At 43.6% G+C, this 10067-nt stretch overlaps 48 non-coding genes across 48 annotated transcripts; all 48 read left to right on the top strand.

The window, feature by feature from the left end:
• On the top strand, positions 1–111 carry trnal-caa (transfer RNA leucine (anticodon CAA)). The gene is made up of 2 exons: positions 1–38; positions 66–111. It is a non-coding gene; the product is annotated as a tRNA-Leu (tRNA).
• A 99-nt stretch (positions 112–210) lies between these two features.
• Positions 211–322, top strand: trnal-uaa (transfer RNA leucine (anticodon UAA)). Its single transcript has 2 exons — positions 211–248; positions 277–322. It is a non-coding gene; the product is annotated as a tRNA-Leu (tRNA).
• Positions 323–422: 100 nt separating this feature from the next.
• trnal-caa (transfer RNA leucine (anticodon CAA)) lies at positions 423–533 on the top strand. Its single transcript has 2 exons — positions 423–460; positions 488–533. It is a non-coding gene; the product is annotated as a tRNA-Leu (tRNA).
• A 100-nt stretch (positions 534–633) lies between these two features.
• trnal-caa (transfer RNA leucine (anticodon CAA)) lies at positions 634–744 on the top strand. The gene is made up of 2 exons: positions 634–671; positions 699–744. It is a non-coding gene; the product is annotated as a tRNA-Leu (tRNA).
• Positions 745–843: 99 nt separating this feature from the next.
• On the top strand, positions 844–954 carry trnal-caa (transfer RNA leucine (anticodon CAA)). The gene is made up of 2 exons: positions 844–881; positions 909–954. It is a non-coding gene; the product is annotated as a tRNA-Leu (tRNA).
• Positions 955–1053: 99 nt separating this feature from the next.
• Positions 1054–1165, top strand: trnal-uaa (transfer RNA leucine (anticodon UAA)). The gene is made up of 2 exons: positions 1054–1091; positions 1120–1165. It is a non-coding gene; the product is annotated as a tRNA-Leu (tRNA).
• Positions 1166–1265: 100 nt separating this feature from the next.
• On the top strand, positions 1266–1376 carry trnal-caa (transfer RNA leucine (anticodon CAA)). The gene is made up of 2 exons: positions 1266–1303; positions 1331–1376. It is a non-coding gene; the product is annotated as a tRNA-Leu (tRNA).
• Positions 1377–1476: 100 nt separating this feature from the next.
• Positions 1477–1587, top strand: trnal-caa (transfer RNA leucine (anticodon CAA)). The gene is made up of 2 exons: positions 1477–1514; positions 1542–1587. It is a non-coding gene; the product is annotated as a tRNA-Leu (tRNA).
• Positions 1588–1686: 99 nt separating this feature from the next.
• On the top strand, positions 1687–1798 carry trnal-uaa (transfer RNA leucine (anticodon UAA)). Its single transcript has 2 exons — positions 1687–1724; positions 1753–1798. It is a non-coding gene; the product is annotated as a tRNA-Leu (tRNA).
• A 99-nt stretch (positions 1799–1897) lies between these two features.
• On the top strand, positions 1898–2009 carry trnal-uaa (transfer RNA leucine (anticodon UAA)). Its single transcript has 2 exons — positions 1898–1935; positions 1964–2009. It is a non-coding gene; the product is annotated as a tRNA-Leu (tRNA).
• A 100-nt stretch (positions 2010–2109) lies between these two features.
• On the top strand, positions 2110–2220 carry trnal-caa (transfer RNA leucine (anticodon CAA)). The gene is made up of 2 exons: positions 2110–2147; positions 2175–2220. It is a non-coding gene; the product is annotated as a tRNA-Leu (tRNA).
• A 100-nt stretch (positions 2221–2320) lies between these two features.
• On the top strand, positions 2321–2431 carry trnal-caa (transfer RNA leucine (anticodon CAA)). The gene is made up of 2 exons: positions 2321–2358; positions 2386–2431. It is a non-coding gene; the product is annotated as a tRNA-Leu (tRNA).
• A 100-nt stretch (positions 2432–2531) lies between these two features.
• On the top strand, positions 2532–2642 carry trnal-caa (transfer RNA leucine (anticodon CAA)). The gene is made up of 2 exons: positions 2532–2569; positions 2597–2642. It is a non-coding gene; the product is annotated as a tRNA-Leu (tRNA).
• A 99-nt stretch (positions 2643–2741) lies between these two features.
• Positions 2742–2853, top strand: trnal-uaa (transfer RNA leucine (anticodon UAA)). Its single transcript has 2 exons — positions 2742–2779; positions 2808–2853. It is a non-coding gene; the product is annotated as a tRNA-Leu (tRNA).
• A 100-nt stretch (positions 2854–2953) lies between these two features.
• Positions 2954–3064, top strand: trnal-caa (transfer RNA leucine (anticodon CAA)). Its single transcript has 2 exons — positions 2954–2991; positions 3019–3064. It is a non-coding gene; the product is annotated as a tRNA-Leu (tRNA).
• Positions 3065–3164: 100 nt separating this feature from the next.
• On the top strand, positions 3165–3275 carry trnal-caa (transfer RNA leucine (anticodon CAA)). The gene is made up of 2 exons: positions 3165–3202; positions 3230–3275. It is a non-coding gene; the product is annotated as a tRNA-Leu (tRNA).
• Positions 3276–3374: 99 nt separating this feature from the next.
• trnal-uaa (transfer RNA leucine (anticodon UAA)) lies at positions 3375–3486 on the top strand. Its single transcript has 2 exons — positions 3375–3412; positions 3441–3486. It is a non-coding gene; the product is annotated as a tRNA-Leu (tRNA).
• Positions 3487–3586: 100 nt separating this feature from the next.
• Positions 3587–3698, top strand: trnal-uaa (transfer RNA leucine (anticodon UAA)). Its single transcript has 2 exons — positions 3587–3624; positions 3653–3698. It is a non-coding gene; the product is annotated as a tRNA-Leu (tRNA).
• A 100-nt stretch (positions 3699–3798) lies between these two features.
• trnal-uaa (transfer RNA leucine (anticodon UAA)) lies at positions 3799–3910 on the top strand. Its single transcript has 2 exons — positions 3799–3836; positions 3865–3910. It is a non-coding gene; the product is annotated as a tRNA-Leu (tRNA).
• Positions 3911–4009: 99 nt separating this feature from the next.
• Positions 4010–4120, top strand: trnal-caa (transfer RNA leucine (anticodon CAA)). The gene is made up of 2 exons: positions 4010–4047; positions 4075–4120. It is a non-coding gene; the product is annotated as a tRNA-Leu (tRNA).
• Positions 4121–4219: 99 nt separating this feature from the next.
• trnal-uaa (transfer RNA leucine (anticodon UAA)) lies at positions 4220–4331 on the top strand. Its single transcript has 2 exons — positions 4220–4257; positions 4286–4331. It is a non-coding gene; the product is annotated as a tRNA-Leu (tRNA).
• A 100-nt stretch (positions 4332–4431) lies between these two features.
• trnal-caa (transfer RNA leucine (anticodon CAA)) lies at positions 4432–4542 on the top strand. The gene is made up of 2 exons: positions 4432–4469; positions 4497–4542. It is a non-coding gene; the product is annotated as a tRNA-Leu (tRNA).
• Positions 4543–4641: 99 nt separating this feature from the next.
• On the top strand, positions 4642–4753 carry trnal-uaa (transfer RNA leucine (anticodon UAA)). The gene is made up of 2 exons: positions 4642–4679; positions 4708–4753. It is a non-coding gene; the product is annotated as a tRNA-Leu (tRNA).
• Positions 4754–4853: 100 nt separating this feature from the next.
• Positions 4854–4964, top strand: trnal-caa (transfer RNA leucine (anticodon CAA)). The gene is made up of 2 exons: positions 4854–4891; positions 4919–4964. It is a non-coding gene; the product is annotated as a tRNA-Leu (tRNA).
• Positions 4965–5064: 100 nt separating this feature from the next.
• Positions 5065–5175, top strand: trnal-caa (transfer RNA leucine (anticodon CAA)). Its single transcript has 2 exons — positions 5065–5102; positions 5130–5175. It is a non-coding gene; the product is annotated as a tRNA-Leu (tRNA).
• A 99-nt stretch (positions 5176–5274) lies between these two features.
• trnal-uaa (transfer RNA leucine (anticodon UAA)) lies at positions 5275–5386 on the top strand. The gene is made up of 2 exons: positions 5275–5312; positions 5341–5386. It is a non-coding gene; the product is annotated as a tRNA-Leu (tRNA).
• A 100-nt stretch (positions 5387–5486) lies between these two features.
• Positions 5487–5597, top strand: trnal-caa (transfer RNA leucine (anticodon CAA)). The gene is made up of 2 exons: positions 5487–5524; positions 5552–5597. It is a non-coding gene; the product is annotated as a tRNA-Leu (tRNA).
• Positions 5598–5697: 100 nt separating this feature from the next.
• Positions 5698–5808, top strand: trnal-caa (transfer RNA leucine (anticodon CAA)). Its single transcript has 2 exons — positions 5698–5735; positions 5763–5808. It is a non-coding gene; the product is annotated as a tRNA-Leu (tRNA).
• Positions 5809–5907: 99 nt separating this feature from the next.
• On the top strand, positions 5908–6019 carry trnal-uaa (transfer RNA leucine (anticodon UAA)). The gene is made up of 2 exons: positions 5908–5945; positions 5974–6019. It is a non-coding gene; the product is annotated as a tRNA-Leu (tRNA).
• A 99-nt stretch (positions 6020–6118) lies between these two features.
• On the top strand, positions 6119–6230 carry trnal-uaa (transfer RNA leucine (anticodon UAA)). The gene is made up of 2 exons: positions 6119–6156; positions 6185–6230. It is a non-coding gene; the product is annotated as a tRNA-Leu (tRNA).
• A 100-nt stretch (positions 6231–6330) lies between these two features.
• trnal-caa (transfer RNA leucine (anticodon CAA)) lies at positions 6331–6441 on the top strand. Its single transcript has 2 exons — positions 6331–6368; positions 6396–6441. It is a non-coding gene; the product is annotated as a tRNA-Leu (tRNA).
• A 99-nt stretch (positions 6442–6540) lies between these two features.
• Positions 6541–6652, top strand: trnal-uaa (transfer RNA leucine (anticodon UAA)). Its single transcript has 2 exons — positions 6541–6578; positions 6607–6652. It is a non-coding gene; the product is annotated as a tRNA-Leu (tRNA).
• Positions 6653–6751: 99 nt separating this feature from the next.
• On the top strand, positions 6752–6863 carry trnal-uaa (transfer RNA leucine (anticodon UAA)). The gene is made up of 2 exons: positions 6752–6789; positions 6818–6863. It is a non-coding gene; the product is annotated as a tRNA-Leu (tRNA).
• A 100-nt stretch (positions 6864–6963) lies between these two features.
• On the top strand, positions 6964–7074 carry trnal-caa (transfer RNA leucine (anticodon CAA)). The gene is made up of 2 exons: positions 6964–7001; positions 7029–7074. It is a non-coding gene; the product is annotated as a tRNA-Leu (tRNA).
• Positions 7075–7174: 100 nt separating this feature from the next.
• trnal-caa (transfer RNA leucine (anticodon CAA)) lies at positions 7175–7285 on the top strand. The gene is made up of 2 exons: positions 7175–7212; positions 7240–7285. It is a non-coding gene; the product is annotated as a tRNA-Leu (tRNA).
• Positions 7286–7384: 99 nt separating this feature from the next.
• On the top strand, positions 7385–7496 carry trnal-uaa (transfer RNA leucine (anticodon UAA)). The gene is made up of 2 exons: positions 7385–7422; positions 7451–7496. It is a non-coding gene; the product is annotated as a tRNA-Leu (tRNA).
• Positions 7497–7596: 100 nt separating this feature from the next.
• On the top strand, positions 7597–7707 carry trnal-caa (transfer RNA leucine (anticodon CAA)). Its single transcript has 2 exons — positions 7597–7634; positions 7662–7707. It is a non-coding gene; the product is annotated as a tRNA-Leu (tRNA).
• A 99-nt stretch (positions 7708–7806) lies between these two features.
• trnal-uaa (transfer RNA leucine (anticodon UAA)) lies at positions 7807–7918 on the top strand. Its single transcript has 2 exons — positions 7807–7844; positions 7873–7918. It is a non-coding gene; the product is annotated as a tRNA-Leu (tRNA).
• Positions 7919–8017: 99 nt separating this feature from the next.
• trnal-uaa (transfer RNA leucine (anticodon UAA)) lies at positions 8018–8129 on the top strand. Its single transcript has 2 exons — positions 8018–8055; positions 8084–8129. It is a non-coding gene; the product is annotated as a tRNA-Leu (tRNA).
• Positions 8130–8228: 99 nt separating this feature from the next.
• On the top strand, positions 8229–8340 carry trnal-uaa (transfer RNA leucine (anticodon UAA)). The gene is made up of 2 exons: positions 8229–8266; positions 8295–8340. It is a non-coding gene; the product is annotated as a tRNA-Leu (tRNA).
• A 100-nt stretch (positions 8341–8440) lies between these two features.
• On the top strand, positions 8441–8551 carry trnal-caa (transfer RNA leucine (anticodon CAA)). Its single transcript has 2 exons — positions 8441–8478; positions 8506–8551. It is a non-coding gene; the product is annotated as a tRNA-Leu (tRNA).
• Positions 8552–8651: 100 nt separating this feature from the next.
• trnal-caa (transfer RNA leucine (anticodon CAA)) lies at positions 8652–8762 on the top strand. The gene is made up of 2 exons: positions 8652–8689; positions 8717–8762. It is a non-coding gene; the product is annotated as a tRNA-Leu (tRNA).
• Positions 8763–8861: 99 nt separating this feature from the next.
• Positions 8862–8973, top strand: trnal-uaa (transfer RNA leucine (anticodon UAA)). Its single transcript has 2 exons — positions 8862–8899; positions 8928–8973. It is a non-coding gene; the product is annotated as a tRNA-Leu (tRNA).
• A 99-nt stretch (positions 8974–9072) lies between these two features.
• Positions 9073–9184, top strand: trnal-uaa (transfer RNA leucine (anticodon UAA)). Its single transcript has 2 exons — positions 9073–9110; positions 9139–9184. It is a non-coding gene; the product is annotated as a tRNA-Leu (tRNA).
• A 100-nt stretch (positions 9185–9284) lies between these two features.
• trnal-caa (transfer RNA leucine (anticodon CAA)) lies at positions 9285–9395 on the top strand. Its single transcript has 2 exons — positions 9285–9322; positions 9350–9395. It is a non-coding gene; the product is annotated as a tRNA-Leu (tRNA).
• A 100-nt stretch (positions 9396–9495) lies between these two features.
• trnal-caa (transfer RNA leucine (anticodon CAA)) lies at positions 9496–9606 on the top strand. The gene is made up of 2 exons: positions 9496–9533; positions 9561–9606. It is a non-coding gene; the product is annotated as a tRNA-Leu (tRNA).
• A 99-nt stretch (positions 9607–9705) lies between these two features.
• trnal-uaa (transfer RNA leucine (anticodon UAA)) lies at positions 9706–9817 on the top strand. Its single transcript has 2 exons — positions 9706–9743; positions 9772–9817. It is a non-coding gene; the product is annotated as a tRNA-Leu (tRNA).
• A 100-nt stretch (positions 9818–9917) lies between these two features.
• trnal-caa (transfer RNA leucine (anticodon CAA)) lies at positions 9918–10028 on the top strand. Its single transcript has 2 exons — positions 9918–9955; positions 9983–10028. It is a non-coding gene; the product is annotated as a tRNA-Leu (tRNA).
• Positions 10029–10067: the final 39 nt, after the last annotated feature.

The raw sequence follows: 10067 nt of genomic DNA on the forward strand, positions 1-10067 counted from the left end.
GTCAGGATGGCCGAGTGGTCTAAGGAGCCAGACTCAAGGTTGGAAACCTTTCTCAGGAAAGAGGCTTCTGGTCTCCGATTGGAGGCGTGGGTTCAAATCCCACTTCTGACATGTCAAACTACTTTTATGATTCACTCTGGACACTGACTCATTTGGACATGCTGCTTTTTAGATGGTATATTTATCGTTTTTTAATACATCAGTTCAAATGTCAGGATGGCCGAGTGGTCTAAGGCGCCAGACTTAAGTTTCGACTCTGTTCTCAGCAAAAAAGACTTCTGGTCTCCAATTGGAGGCGTGGGTTCAAATCCCACTTCTGACATGTCAAACTACTTTTATGATTCACTCTGGACACTGACTCATTTGGACATGCTGCTTTTTTAGGTGGTATATTCATCGTTTTTTAACACTGCAGTGCTAATGTCAGGATGGCCGAGTGGTCTAAGGCGCCAGACTCAAGGTTGGAAACCTTTCTCAGGAAAGAGGCTTCTGGTCTCCGATTGGAGGCGTGGGTTCAAATCCCACTTCTGACATGTCAAACTACTTTTATGATTCACTCTGGACACTGACTCATTTGGACATGCTGCTTTTTTAGGTGGTATATTCATCGTTTTTCAACACTGCACTGCTAAAGTCAGGATGGCCGAGTGGTCTAAGGCGCCAGACTCAAGGTTGGAAACCTTTCTCAGGAAAGAGGCTTCTGGTCTCCGATTGGAGGCGTGGGTTCAAATCCCACTTCTGACATGTCAAACTACTTTTATGATTCACTCTGGACACTGACTCATTTGGACATGCTGCTTTTCAGATGGTATATTTATCGTTTTTTAATACATCAGTTCAAATGTCAGGATGGCCGAGTGGTCTAAGGAGCCAGACTCAAGGTTGGAAACCTTTCTCAGGAAAGAGGCTTCTGGTCTCCGATTGGAGGCGTGGGTTCAAATCCCACTTCTGACATGTCAAACTACTTTTATGATTCACTCTGGACACTGACTCATTTGGACATGCTGTTTTTTAGATGGTATATTTATCGTTTTTTAATACATCAGTTCAAATGTCAGGATGGCCGAGTGGTCTAAGGCGCCAGACTTAAGTTTCGACTCTGTTCTCAGCAAAAAAGACTTCTGGTCTCCAATTGGAGGCGTGGGTTCAAATCCCACTTCTGACATGTCAAACTACTTTTATGATTCACTCTGGACACTGACTCATTTGGACATGCTGCTTTTTTAGGTGGTATATTCATCGTTTTTTAACACTGCAGTGCTAATGTCAGGATGGCCGAGTGGTCTAAGGCGCCAGACTCAAGGTTGGAAACCTTTCTCAGGAAAGAGGCTTCTGGTCTCCGATTGGAGGCGTGGGTTCAAATCCCACTTCTGACATGTCAAACTACTTTTATGATTCACTCTGGACACTGACTCATTTGGACATGCTGCTTTTTTAGGTGGTATATTCATCGTTTTTCAACACTGCACTGCTAAAGTCAGGATGGCCGAGTGGTCTAAGGCGCCAGACTCAAGGTTGGAAACCTTTCTCAGGAAAGAGGCTTCTGGTCTCCGATTGGAGGCGTGGGTTCAAATCCCACTTCTGACATGTCAAACTGCTTTTATGATTCACTCTGGACACTGACTCATTTGGACATGCTGCTTTTTAGATGGTATATTTATCGTTTTTTAATACATCAGTTCAAATGTCAGGATGGCCGAGTGGTCTAAGGCGCCAGACTTAAGTTTCGACTCTGTTCTCAGCAAAAAAGACTTCTGGTCTCCAATCGGAGGCGTGGGTTCAAATCCCACTTCTGACATGTCAAACTACTTTTATGATTCACTCTGGACACTGACTCATTTGGACATGCTGGTTTTTAGATGGTATATTTATCGTTTTTAAATACATCAGTTCAAATGTCAGGATGGCCGAGTGGTCTAAGGCGCCAGACTTAAGTTTCGACTCTGTTCTCAGCAAAAAAGACTTCTGGTCTCCAATTGGAGGCGTGGGTTCAAATCCCACTTCTGACATGTCAAACTACTTTTATGATTCACTCTGGACACTGACTCATTTGGACATGCTGCTTTTTTAGGTGGTATATTCATCGTTTTTTAACACTGCAGTGCTAATGTCAGGATGGCCGAGTGGTCTAAGGCGCCAGACTCAAGGTTGGAAACCTTTCTCAGGAAAGAGGCTTCTGGTCTCCGATTGGAGGCGTGGGTTCAAATCCCACTTCTGACATGTCAAACTACTTTTATGATTCACTCTGGACACTGACTCATTTGGACATGCTGCTTTTTTAGGTGGTATATTCATCGTTTTTTAACACTGCAGTGCTAATGTCAGGATGGCCGAGTGGTCTAAGGCGCCAGACTCAAGGTTGGAAACCTTTCTCAGGAAAGAGGCTTCTGGTCTCCGATTGGAGGCGTGGGTTCAAATCCCACTTCTGACATGTCAAACTACTTTTATGATTCACTCTGGACACTGACTCATTTGGACATGCTGCTTTTTTAGGTGGTATATTCATCGTTTTTCAACACTGCACTGCTAAAGTCAGGATGGCCGAGTGGTCTAAGGCGCCAGACTCAAGGTTGGAAACCTTTCTCAGGAAAGAGGCTTCTGGTCTCCGATTGGAGGCGTGGGTTCAAATCCCACTTCTGACATGTCAAACTACTTTTATGATTCACTCTGGACACTGACTCATTTGGACATGCTGCTTTTTAGATGGTATATTTATCATTTTTTAATACATCAGTTCAAATGTCAGGATGGCCGAGTGGTCTAAGGCGCCAGACTTAAGTTTCGACTCTGTTCTCAGCAAAAAAGACTTCTGGTCTCCAATTGGAGGCGTGGGTTCAAATCCCACTTCTGACATGTCAAACTACTTTTATGATTCACTCTGGACACTGACTCATTTGGACATGCTGCTTTTTTAGGTGGTATATTCATCGTTTTTTAACACTGCAGTGCTAATGTCAGGATGGCCGAGTGGTCTAAGGCGCCAGACTCAAGGTTGGAAACCTTTCTCAGGAAAGAGGCTTCTGGTCTCCGATTGGAGGCGTGGTTTCAAATCCCACTTCTGACATGTCAAACTACTTTTATGATTCACTCTGGACACTGACTCATTTGGACATGCTGCTTTTTTAGGTGGTATATTCATCGCTTTTCAACACTGCACTGCTAAAGTCAGGATGGCCGAGTGGTCTAAGGCGCCAGACTCAAGGTTGGAAACCTTTCTCAGGAAAGAGGCTTCTTGTCTCCGATTGGAGGCGTGGGTTCAAATCCCACTTCTGACATGTCAAACTACTTTTATGATTCACTCTGGACACTGACTCATTTGGACATGCTGCTTTTTAGATGGTATATTTATCGTTTTTAAATACATCAGTTCAAATGTCAGGATGGCCGAGTGGTCTAAGGTGCCAGACTTAAGTTTCCACTCTGTTCTCAGCAAAAAAGACTTCTGGTCTCCAATTGGAGGCGTGGGTTCAAATCCCACTTCTGACATGTCAAACTAATTTTATGATTCACTGTGGACACTGACTCATTTGGACATGCTGCTTTTTTAGGTTGTATATTCATCGTTTTTTAACACTGCAGTGCTAATGTCAGGATGGCCGAGTGGTCTAAGGCGCCAGACTTAAGTTTCAACTCTGTTCTCAGCAAAAAAGACTTCTGGTCTCCAATTGGAGGCGTGGGTTCAAATCCCACTTCTGACATGTCAAACTACTTTTATGATTCACTCTGGACACTGACTCATTTGGACATGCTGCTTTTTTAGGTGGTATATTCATTGTTTTTTAACACTGCCGTGCTAATGTCAGGATGGCCGAGTGGTCTAAGGCGCCAGACTTAAGTTTCGACTCTGTTCTCAGCAAAAAAGACTTCTGGTCTCCGATTGGAGGCGTGGGTTCAAATCCCACTTCTGACATGTCAAACTACTTTTATGATTCACTCTGGACACTGACTCATTTGGACATGCTGCTTTTCAGATGGTATATTTATCGTTTTTTAATACATCAGTTCAAATGTCAGGATGGCCGAGTGGTCTAAGGAGCCAGACTCAAGGTTGGAAACCTTTCTCAGGAAAGAGGCTTCTGGTCTCCGATTGGAGGCGTGGGTTCAAATCCCACTTCTGACATGTCAAACTACTTTTATGATTCACTCTGGACACTGACTCATTTGGACATGCTGCTTTTTAGATGGTATATTTATCGTTTTTTAATACATCAGTTCAAATGTCAGGATGGCCGAGTGGTCTAAGGCGCCAGACTTAAGTTTCGACTCTGTTCTCAGCAAAAAAGACTTCTGGTCTCCAATTGGAGGCGTGGGTTCAAATCCCACTTCTGACATGTCAAACTACTTTTATGATTCACTCTGGACACTGACTCATTTGGACATGCTGCTTTTTTAGGTGGTATATTCATCGTTTTTTAACACTGCAGTGCTAATGTCAGGATGGCCGAGTGGTCTAAGGCGCCAGACTCAAGGTTGGAAACCTTTCTCAGGAAAGAGGCTTCTGGTCTCCGATTGGAGGCGTGGGTTCAAATCCCACTTCTGACATGTCAAACTACTTTTATGATTCACTCTGGACACTGACTCATTTGGACATGCTGCTTTTTAGATGGTATATTTATCGTTTTTTAATACATCAGTTCAAATGTCAGGATGGCCGAGTGGTCTAAGGCGCCAGACTTAAGTTTCGACTCTGTTCTCAGCAAAAAAGACTTCTGGTCTCCAATTGGAGGCGTGGGTTCAAATCCCACTTCTGACATGTCAAACTACTTTTATGATTCACTCTGGACACTGACTCATTTGGACATGCTGCTTTTTTAGGTGGTATATTCATCGTTTTTTAACACTGCAGTGCTAATGTCAGGATGGCCGAGTGGTCTAAGGTGCCAGACTCAAGGTTGGAAACCTTTCTCAGGAAAGAGGCTTCTGGTCTCCGATTGGAGGCGTGGGTTCAAATCCCACTTCTGACATGTCAAACTACTTTTATGATTCACTCTGGACACTGACTCATTTGGACATGCTGCTTTTTTAGGTGGTATATTCATCGTTTTTCAACACTGCACTGCTAAAGTCAGGATGGCCGAGTGGTCTAAGGCGCCAGACTCAAGGTTGGAAACCTTTCTCAGGAAAGAGGCTTCTGGTCTCCGATTGGAGGCGTGGGTTCAAATCCCACTTCTGACATGTCAAACTACTTTTATGATTCACTCTGGACACTGACTCATTTGGACATGCTGCTTTTTAGATGGTATATTTATCGTTTTTTAATACATCAGTTCAAATGTCAGGATGGCCGAGTGGTCTAAGGCGCCAGACTTAAGTTTCGACTCTGTTCTCAGCAAAAAAGACTTCTGGTCTCCAATTGGAGGCGTGGGTTCAAATCCCACTTCTGACATGTCAAACTACTTTTATGATTCACTCTGGACACTGACTCATTTGGACATGCTGCTTTTTTAGGTGGTATATTCATCGTTTTTTAACACTGCAGTGCTAATGTCAGGATGGCCGAGTGGTCTAAGGCGCCAGACTCAAGGTTGGAAACCTTTCTCAGGAAAGAGGCTTCTGGTCTCCGATTGGAGGCGTGGGTTCAAATCCCACTTCTGACATGTCAAACTACTTTTATGATTCACTCTGGACACTGACTCATTTGGACATGCTGCTTTTTTAGGTGGTATATTCATCGTTTTTCAACACTGCACTGCTAAGGTCAGGATGGCCGAGTGGTCTAAGGCGCCAGACTCAAGGTTGGAAACCTTTCTCAGGAAAGAGGCTTCTGGTCTCCGATTGGAGGCGTGGGTTCAAATCCCACTTCTGACATGTCAAACTGCTTTTATGATTCACTCTGGACACTGACTCATTTGGACATGCTGCTTTTTAGATGGTATATTTATCGTTTTTTAATACATCAGTTCAAATGTCAGGATGGCCGAGTGGTCTAAGGCGCCAGACTTAAGTTTCGACTCTGTTCTCAGCAAAAAAGACTTCTGGTCTCCAATTGGAGGCGTGGGTTCAAATCCCACTTCTGACATGTCAAACTACTTTTATGATTCACTCTGGACACTGACTCATTTGGACATGCTGGTTTTTAGATGGTATATTTATCGTTTTTAAATACATCAGTTCAAATGTCAGGATGGCCGAGTGGTCTAAGGCGCCAGACTTAAGTTTCGACTCTGTTCTCAGCAAAAAAGACTTCTGGTCTCCAATTGGAGGCGTGGGTTCAAATCCCACTTCTGACATGTCAAACTACTTTTATGATTCACTCTGGACACTGACTCATTTGGACATGCTGCTTTTTTAGGTGGTATATTCATCGTTTTTTAACACTGCAGTGCTAATGTCAGGATGGCCGAGTGGTCTAAGGCGCCAGACTCAAGGTTGGAAACCTTTCTCAGGAAAGAGGCTTCTGGTCTCCGATTGGAGGCGTGGGTTCAAATCCCACTTCTGACATGTCAAACTGCTTTTATGATTCACTCTGGACACTGACTCATTTGGACATGCTGCTTTTTAGATGGTATATTTATCGTTTTTTAATACATCAGTTCAAATGTCAGGATGGCCGAGTGGTCTAAGGCGCCAGACTTAAGTTTCGACTCTGTTCTCAGCAAAAAAGACTTCTGGTCTCCAATTGGAGGCGTGGGTTCAAATCCCACTTCTGACATGTCAAACTACTTTTATGATTCACTCTGGACACTGACTCATTTGGACATGCTGGTTTTTAGATGGTATATTTATCGTTTTTAAATACATCAGTTCAAATGTCAGGATGGCCGAGTGGTCTAAGGCGCCAGACTTAAGTTTCGACTCTGTTCTCAGCAAAAAAGACTTCTGGTCTCCAATTGGAGGCGTGGGTTCAAATCCCACTTCTGACATGTCAAACTACTTTTATGATTCACTCTGGACACTGACTCATTTGGACATGCTGCTTTTTTAGGTGGTATATTCATCGTTTTTTAACACTGCAGTGCTAATGTCAGGATGGCCGAGTGGTCTAAGGCGCCAGACTCAAGGTTGGAAACCTTTCTCAGGAAAGAGGCTTCTGGTCTCCGATTGGAGGCGTGGGTTCAAATCCCACTTCTGACATGTCAAACTACTTTTATGATTCACTCTGGACACTGACTCATTTGGACATGCTGCTTTTTTAGGTGGTATATTCATCGTTTTTCAACACTGCACTGCTAAAGTCAGGATGGCCGAGTGGTCTAAGGCGCCAGACTCAAGGTTGGAAACCTTTCTCAGGAAAGAGGCTTCTGGTCTCCGATTGGAGGCGTGGGTTCAAATCCCACTTCTGACATGTCAAACTACTTTTATGATTCACTCTGGACACTGACTCATTTGGACATGCTGCTTTTTAGATGGTATATTTATCATTTTTTAATACATCAGTTCAAATGTCAGGATGGCCGAGTGGTCTAAGGCGCCAGACTTAAGTTTCGACTCTGTTCTCAGCAAAAAAGACTTCTGGTCTCCAATTGGAGGCGTGGGTTCAAATCCCACTTCTGACATGTCAAACTACTTTTATGATTCACTCTGGACACTGACTCATTTGGACATGCTGCTTTTTTAGGTGGTATATTCATCGTTTTTTAACACTGCAGTGCTAATGTCAGGATGGCCGAGTGGTCTAAGGCGCCAGACTCAAGGTTGGAAACCTTTCTCAGGAAAGAGGCTTCTGGTCTCCGATTGGAGGCGTGGGTTCAAATCCCACTTCTGACATGTCAAACTACTTTTATGATTCACTCTGGACACTGACTCATTTGGACATGCTGCTTTTTAGATGGTATATTTATCATTTTTTAATACATCAGTTCAAATGTCAGGATGGCCGAGTGGTCTAAGGCGCCAGACTTAAGTTTCGACTCTGTTCTCAGCAAAAAAGACTTCTGGTCTCCAATTGGAGGCGTGGGTTCAAATCCCACTTCTGACATGTCAAACTACTTTTATGATTCACTCTGGACACTGACTCATTTGGACATGCTGGTTTTTAGATGGTATATTTATCGTTTTTAAATACATCAGTTCAAATGTCAGGATGGCCGAGTGGTCTAAGGCGCCAGACTTAAGTTTCGACTCTGTTCTCAGCAAAAAAGACTTCTGGTCTCCAATTGGAGGCGTGGGTTCAAATCCCACTTCTGACATGTCAAACTACTTTTATGATTCACTCTGGACACTGACTCATTTGGACATGCTGGTTTTTAGATGGTATATTTATCGTTTTTAAATACATCAGTTCAAATGTCAGGATGGCCGAGTGGTCTAAGGCGCCAGACTTAAGTTTCGACTCTGTTCTCAGCAAAAAAGACTTCTGGTCTCCAATTGGAGGCGTGGGTTCAAATCCCACTTCTGACATGTCAAACTACTTTTATGATTCACTCTGGACACTGACTCATTTGGACATGCTGCTTTTTTAGGTGGTATATTCATCGTTTTTTAACACTGCAGTGCTAATGTCAGGATGGCCGAGTGGTCTAAGGCGCCAGACTCAAGGTTGGAAACCTTTCTCAGGAAAGAGGCTTCTGGTCTCCGATTGGAGGCGTGGGTTCAAATCCCACTTCTGACATGTCAAACTACTTTTATGATTCACTCTGGACACTGACTCATTTGGACATGCTGCTTTTTTAGGTGGTATATTCATCGTTTTTCAACACTGCACTGCTAAGGTCAGGATGGCCGAGTGGTCTAAGGCGCCAGACTCAAGGTTGGAAACCTTTCTCAGGAAAGAGGCTTCTGGTCTCCGATTGGAGGCGTGGGTTCAAATCCCACTTCTGACATGTCAAACTGCTTTTATGATTCACTCTGGACACTGACTCATTTGGACATGCTGCTTTTTAGATGGTATATTTATCGTTTTTTAATACATCAGTTCAAATGTCAGGATGGCCGAGTGGTCTAAGGCGCCAGACTTAAGTTTCGACTCTGTTCTCAGCAAAAAAGACTTCTGGTCTCCAATTGGAGGCGTGGGTTCAAATCCCACTTCTGACATGTCAAACTACTTTTATGATTCACTCTGGACACTGACTCATTTGGACATGCTGGTTTTTAGATGGTATATTTATCGTTTTTAAATACATCAGTTCAAATGTCAGGATGGCCGAGTGGTCTAAGGCGCCAGACTTAAGTTTCGACTCTGTTCTCAGCAAAAAAGACTTCTGGTCTCCAATTGGAGGCGTGGGTTCAAATCCCACTTCTGACATGTCAAACTACTTTTATGATTCACTCTGGACACTGACTCATTTGGACATGCTGCTTTTTTAGGTGGTATATTCATCGTTTTTTAACACTGCAGTGCTAATGTCAGGATGGCCGAGTGGTCTAAGGCGCCAGACTCAAGGTTGGAAACCTTTCTCAGGAAAGAGGCTTCTGGTCTCCGATTGGAGGCGTGGGTTCAAATCCCACTTCTGACATGTCAAACTACTTTTATGATTCACTCTGGACACTGACTCATTTGGACATGCTGCTTTTTTAGGTGGTATATTCATCGTTTTTCAACACTGCACTGCTAAAGTCAGGATGGCCGAGTGGTCTAAGGCGCCAGACTCAAGGTTGGAAACCTTTCTCAGGAAAGAGGCTTCTGGTCTCCGATTGGAGGCGTGGGTTCAAATCCCACTTCTGACATGTCAAACTACTTTTATGATTCACTCTGGACACTGACTCATTTGGACATGCTGCTTTTTAGATGGTATATTTATCATTTTTTAATACATCAGTTCAAATGTCAGGATGGCCGAGTGGTCTAAGGCGCCAGACTTAAGTTTCGACTCTGTTCTCAGCAAAAAAGACTTCTGGTCTCCAATTGGAGGCGTGGGTTCAAATCCCACTTCTGACATGTCAAACTACTTTTATGATTCACTCTGGACACTGACTCATTTGGACATGCTGCTTTTTTAGGTGGTATATTCATCGTTTTTTAACACTGCAGTGCTAATGTCAGGATGGCCGAGTGGTCTAAGGCGCCAGACTCAAGGTTGGAAACCTTTCTCAGGAAAGAGGCTTCTGGTCTCCGATTGGAGGCGTGGGTTCAAATCCCACTTCTGACATGTCAAACTACTTTTATGATTCACTCTGGACACTGACTC

Source organism: Pungitius pungitius, chromosome 2, assembly GCF_949316345.1.
Source record: "Pungitius pungitius chromosome 2, fPunPun2.1, whole genome shotgun sequence".
Classification (NCBI taxonomy): domain Eukaryota; kingdom Metazoa; phylum Chordata; class Actinopteri; order Perciformes; family Gasterosteidae; genus Pungitius; species Pungitius pungitius.